This window comes from Misgurnus anguillicaudatus, chromosome 18, assembly GCF_027580225.2.
Source record: "Misgurnus anguillicaudatus chromosome 18, ASM2758022v2, whole genome shotgun sequence".
NCBI classification, from domain to species: Eukaryota; Metazoa; Chordata; class Actinopteri; order Cypriniformes; family Cobitidae; genus Misgurnus; species Misgurnus anguillicaudatus.
The window spans coordinates 12,176,398-12,191,897 of NC_073354.2; the positions used below are offsets into that span (position 1 = coordinate 12,176,398).

At 37.0% G+C, this 15,500-nt stretch overlaps 1 protein-coding gene and 3 long non-coding RNA genes across 4 annotated transcripts in view; 2 read left to right on the plus strand and 2 right to left on the minus strand.

Moving 5' to 3' along the window:
- Nucleotides 1-15,500, plus strand: part of LOC141350285 (uncharacterized) — a 31,152-nt gene that overhangs the window by 5,200 nt on the left and 10,452 nt on the right. The gene's annotated exons all lie outside the window — the stretch shown is intronic.
- LOC129454199 (uncharacterized) lies at nucleotides 3,705-5,052 on the minus strand. The gene is made up of 3 exons (XR_008647748.2): nucleotides 4,903-5,052; nucleotides 4,486-4,610; nucleotides 3,705-4,294 (listed from the first exon to the last, which is right to left on the minus strand). It is a non-coding gene; the product is annotated as an uncharacterized lncRNA (long non-coding RNA).
- On the minus strand, nucleotides 7,718-9,451 carry LOC141350550 (uncharacterized). The gene is made up of 3 exons (XR_012358601.1): nucleotides 8,140-9,451; nucleotides 7,843-7,997; nucleotides 7,718-7,748 (listed from the first exon to the last, which is right to left on the minus strand). It is a non-coding gene; the product is annotated as an uncharacterized lncRNA (long non-coding RNA).
- LOC141350552 (uncharacterized) lies at nucleotides 10,295-15,028 on the plus strand. Its single transcript, XR_012358604.1, has 5 exons — nucleotides 10,295-10,873; nucleotides 13,434-13,591; nucleotides 13,733-14,145; nucleotides 14,316-14,422; nucleotides 14,563-15,028. It is a non-coding gene; the product is annotated as an uncharacterized lncRNA (long non-coding RNA).

Below are 15,500 nucleotides of genomic sequence, written 5' to 3' on the forward strand. Positions count from 1 at the left end.
TATTGCTCCTAATCTGGATGTGCGTTTTTTCCCATCTTTGGGATTAATTCTGTCCAGAAACCTGTTAGAAATATTATAAACATTAAGTCAACAAATATAAGATAGAAAAATATTCTTAAACTAAACTCAGCCCTGAATTTACTCCTATTCTGAAACCTTTTGCTCTTATTCTACTGTTCCACACCTAATTACATTAAAATACAGAAGATTCACTTACCTCTAAACAAACTCTTTCCTCAATGGACAGCATCCACATGGATCATGTAATGATTGAATGTCCTGAACAGAAAGTACAATTGTTACTGATTTGAATACACTCTTTTATTCTGTGTGGTCGTGTGGACCGTGTTGTGTGTGGGAATTGTGTATGAGTGTATACATGGGATTTAAAGAAACTGTAGTGGTAAAGTACAAACTTACCGATAATGTGTTTGGTGTGTATCTGGTATCACGGGTTGTGCCTCCACATCTGCCCTAACTCCTGAAAAGTGCAAGGACACTCAAGTAAACTACAAATAAAAAGTGATTAGCCACATTACTGTTACACGTGACAGCATTTAATATTGTATTCGAAAAAATACATGACTTGTAACTTGCATCTGTACATCCTGTACTTGCCTGGTTCCTTTAAGATTATCCATTTTACCCAATCCAGCTTACAAGCAATGGTAGAGCCTGTAAAAAAGACACATGTAACAAAATCTGTTAGTCATAGAAATAAGTAGACATTGTGAAGGAAATGGTGAAAGAAAGTTTAGTAACACTTTACTATAAAGGTTTATTCCTTAACATTTGTTAATGCCTTAGCTAACAATGAACATTTACAACATTAATAATATTTGATAATGTATTGTGCATTAACTAATGTGAACAGAGACAAATTGATTGATTTAAAAATTTATTAAGCGTTTAAATATATGAAGAGTTTGGTTCCAAAACGCAATAAACGCCATTTTTGAAAAAAATGAGTTACTGCCAGAATCAGTATTATATCAGGTCAGTATTATAAAGTAAATTCTTAATTTTATGCAAAATCCAATTTCCGCAGTGTTATTCTGTCATCTTTTCTCCCTTTTTTCCCAAAATGCAATAAACGCCACTCCCCCTTTTCTACAGAATGCCATAAATCCACTCCTCCACAGATTACAGCGCACCATTCACGCAATGTAAACAAAGAATGGCGGCGCGCTGAGTACACGGAATCCTAGTTTTCCTCATCTACTTTGTACTTCGTGATCACCAAACAAACAAAAACAAAATAATACTTTAATAGCATTGATAAACCTGTGATGGTTTTCTGTGACGGGAAAGAAATGTAAGCCATCAACATCTAATAATTTACGCAGAGGAACTCGGGAGACGGGTGCTTTGGCCGGGCTGACAGCATCAAGTTACTGTCATGATAACACATTGACCCCAGGGGATCTTATGAAAAACTTTCCATAATTTTACTCAAAGTCAACGAAAATCGAGCAGGACCAAAACATTTTACAGCTGATCGCTTTGAAAAACGTTAAGCGAGGACGTCAAGTATAACCGATGACTTCTTAATATGACAAAGTAAGTGTTTTGATTAATGACAATAATGTTTATATTTTTAATTAGTGTGTACAACTAGTCAACTAAATGAATATAACATGGCAAAGATGAATGCACATTTATATAGGCGATTGATTTAATAGATTTATAGCATTTTGAATACAAACTTGTCATGGATTTATTGCATTTTGTGGAAAAAATTATCCGTTTTTATAATAAATCTTTGAAAATCAAGTTATGGATTTGAATTTTTTATGTTTTTATAACCTAAAGATGCTATGTGAAAGTTTGTAACAGAAAATAGTGGTTTTCATCTTGTCACTTTCTTGGTATAGAAAACACGTTTTTACAGAAATTTGTCAAAATGGATTTATTGCGTTTTGGAACCAAACTCTTCATATACACATCATATCTTTTTTGTTACAGCTCTAACGGTACAGTTTGCTCCACTTTGCTCTGTTGTTTATATGTTTTCTGTAAGTATTTGACCATATTTATTAGGGGTGGAACGGTACACAGAAGTCACGGTTCGGTTCGTACCTCGGTTCAGACGTCACGGTTCGGTTTAAATTTCGGTACAATGGAGGGAAAAGCAAAACAAAAATGCAGAAGGCAAATTTTTTTAGTACTTAAGATATTCTTAAAACCATAGGTGTCCTTATCTGTGTTATTGTGAGATGTCATGAATATGAACTGAAATGCATTTAACATATCTATAAACTTGTACTCATCTTTCATACAAAGATGGGTTTCAAATGTATTACAAGTTACCTAAATACATTTTTAAATTACATTTTAGCACATTTATTTCATATTAATTTACTAAAGAACAAAAAATGTAGGCTTGTAGGATGCATTAATAGGTGTGTACGAATACATCAGGCGCTGCAAGAAACGACAAGTGGATGATGTCAGAGTAACGCGAGAGCGATTTAAATCAGCCTCATCCGCAAGATTTCTCGCGGTACTCTGACGCTGATGGCGCTGCGTGAAGTTCAGCACACTTAAAAAACTGAAAGCAGTTGAACTCGACCGAACTGCTCTGCGTATGCCTGCGCTTTGTCCATTAATTATAAAAATAGAAAAAAATATAAATAGCAGGACAATTTATCTCCCACTTCTCAGCGTGAGAAATACAAGGTGTGGCCTGTGAACTGAAATGCGTGTGGTGAATGCGGGTGACTTGAGAGCCCTGATTTGATGTATTTCCACTCACATACCCAAAAACTGCCGACAACGCCGACACACACTCCTCGTCTTTTCCACCACTCTCTCGCCTGTACTGCTGACTGGAAAACTAAAGTTTTCCCAAACTTGCGATCTTAAAGAGGCCAGCAGATCTTCACCACCATTTGCCATACTCGCTGTCGCTGCTTTCTGACTCACTCACTCGACCGTCAACCTGACAAAAAACTGCAGAGTGCCAGAGAATGTAGACGGTCTCTGATAGAGCGCATACATAGGCGGAGCTCGGCTGCATCGGCGCCTATCAGATGCTGAGTCCCAATTCGCCTACTTATACCAAAGACTATAGAAGCCCAAGAGGCGAAAATCAATAGAACGCTCCATAGCAACAGTTGCCCCCATGACGTGACGGCGCGGCCGCCATTATGGACTGAAAACTGAAGGAAAACGCCGAAAAATAATGAGAGTCAATGGCACTGAACCAACTTAACATAACAAAAACTTGGCATAACTTATTTTTTTTCTGGTCGTCATATCTAAATACGAAAACAACGTGGTTATGCATGGCCTAATTATCCTTAGGAAAATAGTATTTTGGGACAAAATATTAATATAAAAGTACGATAAGACTACTATAGAAATACTATAGCGGCTCTAGGATATTATAGAGGTATAACAGAACATAACATACTTCTGTGATGTTCTAATACCTCTATAATATTTTAAAGCTGCTATAGTATTTCTATAGTAGTCTTATGATATTCTATAGTATGTCCCATATTACTATAAGATTCCTATAGTACTTTTTCGTAAGGGTATGTCCCCCACCGAATCGGCTTCATTAGCCTACCACTTACGGTTTGCAAAGATACAATTATAAAATTACTTCAAACCTTTAATCTATCAATATTTGTGTTCTATTATGCATTTTCCTTGTTATATGTATAACAGAAATTCATGAAATAATATATAGGCAGACACACAGTAATAACATATTTATTCAAATGTTGATTTTGAAATGAGTGAACATCACCATATATATGATTTGGACAAATAAATAAATAAAATTATAAATGAACATTTATTAAGAGTTAATCTTTTACACAGAAGATCACAAAAATATTAACAAGTTTTTCAACATCTTCAGTGAAAGTGCACACAGTGAACGTTTCAATGGCAAGAACAAAAACAATCTGTGAATGTCCTATTACAGGCAGAAAGGTACAAAAAAGATGTGCAATCTAGCAAGTGCACACATGAACTATAAACAGTATTAAAATGGAGCCATAAGATCTCAGTAATTAATCAGACACCACCATCTATTGTGTAAGCATTTAAGTTTTGTTGTATTTTTTTTCTTTTTGTGAGAGAAGAGGCACTGACATAGAATGGAAGCATTAGTCAGCTCCTAGCCAGTTCAAGTTTTGTATAGATTTCTAAAAATGAACAATAACTGATTGATGAAGGCCCCGCTACAGCTTCCTCAGGGTAGTGAGCCCGTGATGAAGGCCCCGCTACAGCTTCCCGGTGTGCTGGTCTTTGGAGGGAGCAGGAACTTGACTCTGCTTGCCTGACACACACACACAAAATTTGTTTAATATAATTTCACTGCAGAACAATATTAATAAATACAATTTCAGATACATTTGCTGTAAAACATAAGAGAAGTCTGAACTTCCATCTTTTATAAATAGAATCAGTCTACCTGAATATATATATATGTGTGTGTGTGTGTGAAATATAAATAAATTAGCATCTTACGTTTTTTACGTGGCAACTCCTGGCGTGTCTTTGGAGGTTTACGCTTCCTCTCGACATCTAGTGGGGGAGGTGGGTTAGGGGCCTGTATTCTTGTGGGCACAGCATCCCAGTTCAGCCCACTATGGCTGTAAGACAATGACATGATTTGTAATCCTCAACCTAGTAAACTATTTTTTAACTACATCAGGACACTGTCAGAGGATGAGGGTTCAGTCATTTTGGATAATGTACTCCCAAATGCTGTACAGGTATGTCAAGTGTAGTAGATGGGAGTAAGAGTTTAGAAAAAGTAAATTGCAGTTTTAGAATGAGATGAGATGTTAGAAGGTACTTTAAGATGAGCTAGATATTATAGATAGAAGAGCTACACACTGAAACATATTTTCAAGAAGTATTAGAGTTTTATATTACACATACACATTAGATGGTCTTTTGAACTGGCTGCTGTGGAAATGGGCACTGCACACCCTGTAGGTCCGATCCAGATGATCCAAAGGTATGCCATGAAGGGATGCATTCCTTAGATTCTGGACCCACGGTACCTGGCACACCTACAATGTATACATATGAAACATGATGAATAAATGTTTTCAAGTGTCAAATGTATTTTGAACAAGAAAATAGAAAACTTTTGTTACATTTAAATCTATTTATAATGCGAACATAAAATGGCATTGCACCTGGTATGCATTTTCATGTAACGTTAGCTAAGGCACGCACAAGATTGCCTCAGTTAAATGTAACTTACCATTCATTTCGGTCAGGCATTAAGCAAAATTAAGTAATCACTACTTCTCCTGTCGCATACCATCAACATAGTATATTGTTATTTCTGTTATTTCATTAACATTAGCTGGTGCGGGTTTTAATCAACTCATGCAAGCATCTATCATTTAGCATTCCCTGCTAAAAGAAATTCCCGCCAGGTTAAGCCTGAAAATTGTTAGCAGCTACCACTATTTCATCCACCACACTCAAAACAGCAATTTTATTCTTAAAAAAACATGTCTATGCTATGGAAAATAAATGCGATCTAAAAAATCCGTCAATCATTACTTTATAAGGCAAACTTGACAGATGCACTAGCCTAACATTCAAGCAGATTTACAAACGTTAACAATGCGTTCAACTGTCAACATTCAAGTTAAAACACGACATCATTAAAATATTTCCACTTAAATGAGTTATTACCTTTGTGCATCCTTTGGAAACCGATGAAATGCCAAATCGCTTCTGGTGGACTGATAATTTTTGCAATTTATTGCAGAACACTGCTTGCGTTTCGACCACTTTGCACATCTTCACAGTTGTGCTTTCAGTCCCTAATGGCGGCCGTGGCTTCGCAGCGCCATCTACAGACTGTTACCCATAACAAAACAGAGCTTCGCCTCTTGGGCTTCTATACTCTTTGCTTATACTACGACCTAAAAGTATGTACTGTTTTTGTGAGGAAAATGTACGTACTTTTGAGTGTGTAGCAAAAGAGTATGCACGTTCTGGGACGTACTTCGATGACGTCATGCAACGTGAACGACAACGTGGTTGCCTAGTTACGCACACCAAACGCAGGTTGTTTGTGAGGCGGCTGGTTATGATGTTCATGTGCAACAATGTGTGTAACGAAAGCTACTTATTTTCAAAATAGTTAAAGTTTATAGTATAACTATTGTTTAACGTATTTTATGCTTATTTTATACGTATGTATGCAAATCAAAAATACCGCGATGAAAATGACCATGCTTTTACTATAGTAAAAGTTTAGTAACCATATTTCTTAATAAAGTTAACATTTGTACAGCCACAGTATTACTACAAATAAGTCAGTGTGGTTAAACTATGATTAGTGTAGTAAAAGGTGTTTATTTTCATAAGGGTTTATAGTAAGGTATAAATCTAAGACAGAAACATAAAAAGAAATACATAAAAAAGACACATGCATGACACAGTACTACAGCCATGGTACTTTATTTTCACAACATCAACCGAATATTACGAGACAATGAAAGATAACTTTAATTAGGGTTAAACATTTGAATTCTTACACTTAAAAGCTGAGGGCGCATCTCCGCTGCTGCGTCTGGCTGCCATATTTACATCACCACAAAGCTCCTCCCTCCCGAACGCAATGGGTTGTGGGCAATATTAGGCGTTAGAGTGTGGATCGATCTGCACTTCGAAATCTAACCGGAAATAGTAGACCATCCGGGTATCTTTGGGATACTCATTTCAACATACTACGTTTTGGGACGTACTAATTCTAGTTTCGAATACTATTTAGGACGGATAGTATGCAAATTGGGACTCAGCAAGAGCTTCAGAGCTAAAGCGGGGCAACAGATTAGCTGTCCATAAAGAACCCGCGTATCTAACATTAGTTCCGCATTACATTAATTATAATGCACGCAAGTTTTTTTTAATTTTCATACCGTGTATTCTCCGTTTAAATTCGTGCATCGAACCGTGACCCCCGTACCGATTCGGTTCGAAACGAATACATGTATCGTTCCACCCCTAATATTTATATATAACTATAGACGTTAATGGCACACAATAAAGCTGATTACTTTTATCCATAATTTAGCCATCTAAGCTGCATATTTTAGAAGTATTTATTTCAAAACGTACTAATATAATTAATATAATTTTATTCATACATTTATTTAATTTAGCACATTTTCATGTTTCAATTACTTTGGTAATGGTAAAATCCACTATCGGACCTCTAATTTCCACATATGACACTTTACTCTGTATTGTGCTCAAAGATCTACAGTGCAGTGTTGTGTGTTATGTGAAATATTTTTGATGTATCAGACGCACCTTTAAAGGCAGAGAGGGGTTTGTTAGGTTGTGTGTATTGTCCTGTACACACTAGAACACCATCAAACACGTGTTTCTCATCTCGTCCATCTCTGTTCACGGTCACCACATCCCACTGACCAGAGGTAGAGAAATCCGGCCTCTCTCTTACACTGCTTACTGTAGTCTGAAACACATACGGATTGAATGTTAAACACCTTACTAAAAAAGAGACTTCTGAACATGAATGTGATTTTGAGATCAGCACTTTTTACAATGGCATGACGCTAAAAACCTTTAATTGAATATGTTTGAGCAGGCCGAAGTGTTCAGCGTATAGTCTTAAGTACTGCAGGAGCAGGGAGTTGTGCAGGTAGTTTGGGAAATGATCCGGCATCGGGAAATCACTGAAGCACATCATCTCTTTAGAGGTGTTCACTGGTGCGTTCTGCCTCATGTGTCTCCTAAATGAACATATAGGACACAGACAATTGGTTAGAGACATTGTAGTAAATACATTTTTTTCAAAATGAGACATTTTGAGAGAAAATGAGACACCTTAAATCTCCAGAGTCCACCGATATCATCACTGCTTTCGAAACACACCGGCTCCAGACCTTCATCCAAGCAACATTTGATGGAGACAAGCCCAGCATGGCCTGCTCCAATCACAGCAACACGCTTAGCCATGCTCCTCAGCAACACTGTCAGTACTGAATGATCATGATATACACAAAAACAAGAAATTATTCAAATGGTTTGGTGAGTCCAAACTGGCCAAGGTCTACAGAGTTAGTAAATCATTCACAACACAAAGATGGCTCCAAATTGGCAAATATTATGCGATATTCTTACCTTAGCTGATAGTTTTAGGTCTTTGATATTCAGAAATGCTAATGCTTTCAAAGATGCTTTCTTCACCAATGGCCTCAGTCTGTTATGTAACCAGCAGTGTCTCAAATTTCACAAAAGAAGGTTTGTCTCAGCTGACACTGGTTCAGGGTGGATTTATCCGAAGAAAAACTGAAAAAGTCGGTTAAGTGTTAAAGATCTCAAGCATGTTTAATCATTAGCCATTGTTATGGACCACCAATTGCACTATCATTGTATTTTCATAAACAGTGTTATGAAATCATTTAACTAGATCAGGGGTTTTCAAAGTCTAATACAGCAGGCCTTTCTACAAAATCTATACAATGGCACCTCGCCCCAATATAAAGTGCAGAAGTGAAAACATTTTAAATGCAGGTTAAAGCGGTGATGAATTGGCTGTTTTTATTGTTTTATACTGTGATTTGACAACTACTCTCCAATAGTCTTGATCACTATTAGTAAGCACAGGATGCACAGGAATGCAGATGTAGAATGCAGATGGTACAGGATCTTACATCTTACAGGAATGCAAACATTGTATCTACTATAGGCTACTGAGAGATGCGCATTTATTCACACTGTTAATGTTTAAATTTTACACAGTTAAGTGTAAAAAATACTCTGCTCACACGCAGATCAGTGTATGTTAAACAAACAACAGAAGTCAAGACAGTATTTTATTCCCATATAATCATAGTGACAGACGCAAATATAAAAAATGTATGTCAATATTATTTTTTACTATGGATTTAGCATTGTAAAACATCACTTGATCAAGTTTTATAGGAGTAAATATTATTTCTCAAGAGTAATTTTTGAGGGGGGCACAAATAACACAGCAGAATTGTAGCTACTTGTAAGTATAAATGTAAACAAAAGCAATATTCTTCTACAAAACCACGTATTGCAATGTTTTGGAAGCTGTTTACAATGATTAAACTTGAACTTCACTTTAAACCCATAGCTAGCTGGTGTTATACTCTCAAACATTATCATCTGTAAAGAAAATAATCACTTTATCTGACATTTAAAGTAAGAAAAATTGCTTGACAGCATACTTACTGCCTGGAGTTTCACTGTAAAGAACTTGTGTGTAATTCCAATCCGAAGTTATCCTCATATGCCCTATTCCCTTAAGATCAAAACACTTGATAAACAAACTTTAGAGGGAGTTGCGCAATTGTGCGGTGAATGATTAAAATACACTTGGCGAATAGAGTAATAAAAAACAACGTATTTTTTCTGTATCCTGACCGGAGCGACTGTTTATTTGGCGTTTCTTGGGAAGTTTGCAACGCACCCTGGAAAAATAATAAAAAAGGAAACACAGGCAGTGGGCCAAAACACTGTGAGGAAAGGGAGGGGGAACTCAATGTTTTTAAACTCAAAACGCATTTTTACCCTGGTCCCTGTTTGCATTTGCGCTGTTTCACTGCTTACACATTTATTTACAGTGCATATGTTTATAGTTAGGCTATACTTACTTCATATGCACGTCTCTCTGAAGTATAGGATTTTCGTTTTTTAAAATTATCCATGTTTTTTATAGCCTTTAACAGTAAAAACATGTTTTGGCACTGAATACCATTGCATTAACGCTACCACTTTTACTAATAAATACATGGTAAAGCAATGGGTAGCAAAAGCTGTTAATTTGTGGTAAACCATAGATGTTTGATCTTTTATATTGAAAACTACTATCAACAATATTACATTTTCACATAATAACCTTCATTATTCTCAGTATTTTGTTTTAAAAAAAAATACATATTGTAAATTAATATTTAGGTAACTAATTTTGATTGAATGGTGTGTTATGCATAACATTTTATTAGCGCTGGTTTACAAAGTATAAACTCCCCCTAGGTCTGTGTACGCCACTCTTTAGACGTGGTCCCAACTTCCCCCTCTCTGCGTCCCGCATCTGCTGTTAAAAATAAAATAATATAATAATATTATTAAAAGATTTTTATTTACTTTCGTTTTCGTACTTTCGTTTCATATTCGTTTAATTATTGATGTAAACGTTTGAGGAGCATGTCGCGTCTAAAAATAAAGGCGTTTTTTCCCAAAGCTTGAGAGGTTGCGCTCAAGTGGCATCTCCTGAAGGCGAGGATAACGTAATGCGTGATCGGATTTTAATTGCTCATCTGCTCCTCACCTTTCCTAGTACTTTAGGTTGCCAACTGTCGCGCATTAGCCGGGACGTTCCGTATTTTAAGCCTAATTTACTTGTCCCCGTACGGGTGTCCTAAACCGGTTTTTGGACTGCAACGCTGATTTATTTAGTGACTGAAATGTGGCGTCACAAGAACCGAGCGGCAGATAACATAAAAATCCCGCGAGAGCGATTCGAGAAGTCATACAACGGAGACTGCTATCGAAATGCTCTCGCGGTACTTTGACGTCATCCAACTGTCAGTTGTTGCAGCGCCATTAGCAGCAACAGCAGTAGTGCTGATCACGAGACTTGAGAATGATCTCCGACACCTTTCATCCAATCACAATCAGTATACGATCAAGAGAGTCAAATAATAAGATTTCATGTTTTCTTTTTATATTATTTAGCTGTTTGTGCATGTATAAAATCTGCATAGTTACAAGTTCGTTCTCGCTGATCCAGAGACTAAAACGACTAACGTTACGACTCAAACTGAAATGCCCCAAGGCATTTCCAACTCAACTAGGAAATTCTCGCGCTTATGATTTACAGACTGTAAGTTAAGTGTGTTTTAATTAAAATATTTAATGTTGACTTTAATGTCAGTTTTAGTTTGTCACAAGATGTGTGTAAGATTAACATGAAGAGGACAACGTTTTTACACTTAAGTTAGTGCAGGAGCCACACGTGTTTTGTTTAGACAGATCTTGGGCACTCCACTTTTTAAAAATATATGCTTTTTTACGGCTCCCATAGAGTTAAACAATTGATTTTTACCGTTTTGGGAATCCATTCAGCCGATATCCTGGTCTGGCGGTATCACTTTTAGACCGTTATCGTCACGCTTAAACAACAAATGATCAAAGAGTTTCGATATTTTCCCTATTTAAAATATGACTCTTCTGTAGTTACATCGTGTAAGGTTACTAAGACCGACGGAAAATTAAAAGCTGTGATTTTGTTGGCCGATATGGCTAGAAACTATAGTCACATTCCGGCGTAATAATCAAGAAACGTTGCTGCCACACATGCAGCTGGCGCAATGATATTATGCAGCGCCCGACGCACGTGCGTTATCACGGTTACTTGTCTGGTCGGAACTTTACTTCCGGTTTCTGTTTGTTTAGTGGCCTGACTAACTGTTAGTGGCTAAATGAACTCTGGAACAAATACCTCGTCAAAAATAACAAATGTTTTGGTTTCCTAAAGACAAGGGGAGATGGCAATTATAAATCACCACTATGTGAAGTGAGGTTTGGCAGCTGGTGTGTAGTTTAACATTCTAAACATTTTACACAGCAGCGTTAGCTCAGTGTCGTTTTTATATGTTTAAGCTATGAAATATAAACTAAGGTAATCTACTTATTGTTTGTTTTGCTTGTTAATAGAAATAAACTACTCTAAAAGGAATTTGTTGTTATAGACCATTTTACTGTTTGTAAACAATGATGACGTGGCAGCGAATGCGCGCGCATTTTGGCAACGGAAGTCTGGCAAGAATCAGCAGTGAAGCAACACAGACAGAGAAAGTTATTTTAAAAAGTTGACTATCAATTTTTCAACACATCTACCAGATCCTATACTATAGTGGAGTGGATAGAAGGCGTTAGCAGAGGCCAAATATAAAGTGGGCAGATACATATATTATATATATTATATTAGTACAACCAAACGCAACAACTAGACACTTTGATGCTGGGGAACAACACCACTTTCATTGCCGTGGGCTGTAAAAGGGTCTATTGATTCTTAGCGGAGTTTGCCGGAAGTTACGTGTGTTGCACAAAAGCCGTTTTTTATGTTGTTACTGCTGAAACCGTCTATAGAAAGTTACCAAGCCAAGGGTACTATGTTCGGGCGCTGTATAATATAATTGATATGACTGACTAATGAAAACAGTCACATGCTTGTAATTCATTTCTGATAAGAAAATTACATTATATCTTTTGTCCTTAATAAACACAGTAAACAATCTTCTATTTAATAAGTAAAGAAATATCCTATAGGGGTCACACTGTAAGAAAGATTTCTATATTAACATTTGTTGACTGTGTTTATTTGTTGACTGTCTGTTTGTTTATATTTTCGCACTGCATTACATGATCTTGATCTCTGCTCCGAGAACCTTTGGTGCCCATAACAGAGGTACAGTATAAGCAGTACAAGGTTTTATCCAATTGCTTCAGTGGGAAGTCATTTTATGAAGAGAATGTAAGATTGTGAAGTGTTTTATTGACATTATTAGTTTTAGTTTAAAATGATAAACATCCAGTGATGCTCAATGATTAGTCAGGGTTGCCAAGTTTGGCTCCCAGGCTGGCCTGAGATGAAAACCATTAACATTGCCATATTTCATTTCTCATCCTCTTTCTTTCTCTTCAGCTTGACCTTCCTGCTTTGATATACATGTCTTTGCTCGCTCTGGCTATGCACTGCACAGTATAATATTTTTATATGTAGGTCTTTAATAAGACTAAAAGTGTGAGGACTGAAGTACAGGGACAGCCTGAAGTGTACTGGTGAATATGCAAAACCTAAATAAATGCCATCATGTGAGTGTTAGTTTTTTTTAATATACTGACACATTTACGTTCTGTGGTCCTTTATGAAAATTATCCATGGGTTTTAATAGTAAAAGAGTAAAACATGTTTTTGAAATTGATTACAAGTGTATTACCATTTTTTTTTTACTAATAAATAACATGGTTAAGCTATGGTTACGGTAGCAAAAGCTGTTAATTTGTGATAAACAACTATAGTAAGCTTAAAAACTAATATCAACAATATTAAACATAATTTCACATAACAACCCTTCTTATTTTCAGTATAAAAAACTGAAGTAAAAATATTTAGTGATTAAGTTAATAATTATTATTATTTATGACTATAGAGGTGGAAGACTTTGAGGAAAGGGAGACTTTATCTCATCACGAGCCTCTCCAAGCAGTGAGACTGCATAGTAAATATAAAGAATTTCCATAGAAAGTGTTTGTTATAGATTTCTACTCTTTGCATCTGTCTCATATATCAAGTGTATCAATTTGCATGATAGTTTTTTAGCTGTTAAGGCAAATTATTTACTGTCGGCTTATTATTTTTGTTTCTCTCGTATCAGGAAATCCTCTGTTGTTGAGAGCGAATCACTCACAGAGGAGTTTAGTGCCGACCGGTCAATCCACAGCCTGCCATCAGCCTCAGATTGAGGTGACCGATGGTGATGTGGAGAATCCAGGAGAGAGCGTCTCCCTGGAGCAGTCATCAGCTTCCCGTGAAGTGTGTGGCTGCACTTCATTTTTGTTCATATTAGTGAAAATTATACTAAAGTATAAACTTCTGTTGTTATGAATATCAAATGGTACTTTAACAAACCAGTCAGTGGTGTTTTATTTAACCTCTATGCTTTGTTCTCAGCAGCTTTTCTGTGGGTCACAGTGGAACCTGAAGAGTCCACATCCTCATCTTCTCCAGAAGAATCAAGGTGTTTCTCAATGTCAAGGAAGGATCCTCGGAAGCCAGAATTTCGAGGATGCTACGTCATCGACATCCGTCGAAAAATATCCCATATACAGGAAAGTATGCATATGTGTAGCCTTCACGCTCTTCGCACTCTGAAATCACCCACAATCCTATGCGCGCAGTGCCGAAAGCACACCTTATTACTGACGTAATAATGCAATAACGTGCACTTGCTAGCCTGTTCCATTTATGTGTTCTCCGAATGCTAAGAGGAGCCTCGCCTTGCCTCTGAAGGAAGTAAGTTGGAACGACCAGTCCTGCCTAGGAAGTACCCTTGACATTAAGAAACACCTTCAGTCTACACACCACAGGTGAGATTCTGTCAGCTTGTGTTTTCTTTAAAGATGTTGTATAGAGAGTATTGTGAATCTCTATCATCACAAAAGAGTCAAATAAATTAAATTATAGTTCAAGCCAGAGTGTTCAATAGTCTTACACTTTAATACATACATAACATAAGTTATGATAATGTGATTTCTAGGATAATATCATGGGGACGGAGACTAGTAGTCTTCACGAGAGGGCGGAGACTTTAGTCTTTGATTTAGTCCGTGTGTCTGGTTGCGGATACGTGTCTGCAGGCTTCCGGTAAGAACACCCGGATCTTCAGTTGTTTCATTGCATGAACATTATTTTGTTTTGTTCTCCTGTGATTAAGACACAGTGATCAGATACATAATTGTTAAAGAGCTGAGTTGGTTTAAAATGAAGATGTCCTTCGCTTACAGATTTAAGGTAGGGCTTACCCTGTTTAGGTTTGCCCAAACCTCACGGTTGGCTAGCTTGCACACTGGCAAGGGACACGATGGACAGGTGGATTCTTCGGCTACGAAGAGAAGAGTGGTGGGGTCTGAAGCTGATTGACAGGTTTATCGAAAGGTATGGGTAACTTTTTTTTGTGGGCGAGGTATCTGTTTGTCCCGTGGGGAAAAAAATGTGTTGAACAGTTTAAAGTGTAAAGAGCAGTAACTTTAGTTTCTGGACTGGTGAATGTAAACCAGCGTCTGGAAAAGATTTAGGGCCAGATTTACTAAACGGGCCAAATTAATGTGAGGGCGCAATTCCCAAATAGCGCAGGTGGGAGTGGTAATATCTGCGGTTTATTTACTAAAAAGGCGCAAATTAAAAAACACAGACGCAGCAGCTGATTTTCTTAAGGTCCAGCGCAATCTCTACTAAAAGCAGCGCAAATTAGTTTAGGGTCGCAAATAGAAGCTGATGCTCCTGCAGGTGCGGGTGATCTGTTAACGCCTGATGCGCTTGAGTTCAGCACCACGGAAATCGCAGGTGAAAATGCGGGGTGTGAAATCCCAACTAACACGGCAAAGAAAAAATGAAGTTGTACAAGAAGTTTTAAAACACTGGGTATTGTGTGACTTCTCCTAGTGACTCCTCTTTTATTGCCTTCAGCAAATAAAAAATAATGCTTTGCAAACAGTATTTTTGAATAATATGTTCCTCTGGCCTTCTAAAACTGTTTTATGTGGAAAAAAATCTTTGCGCTCTCTGATCTCGAGCCTCCTATATCAGCAACAATCGCAGCCCTTTCAAGTGCAAATGGTTTCTTTTTTTGTCTTTAAATAATGGCACAAATACCAGTAATTTCACACATGCAAACAACATGCAAGTAAATCTTGTTGTGTGAATCATTTAAATACTCTTCCCC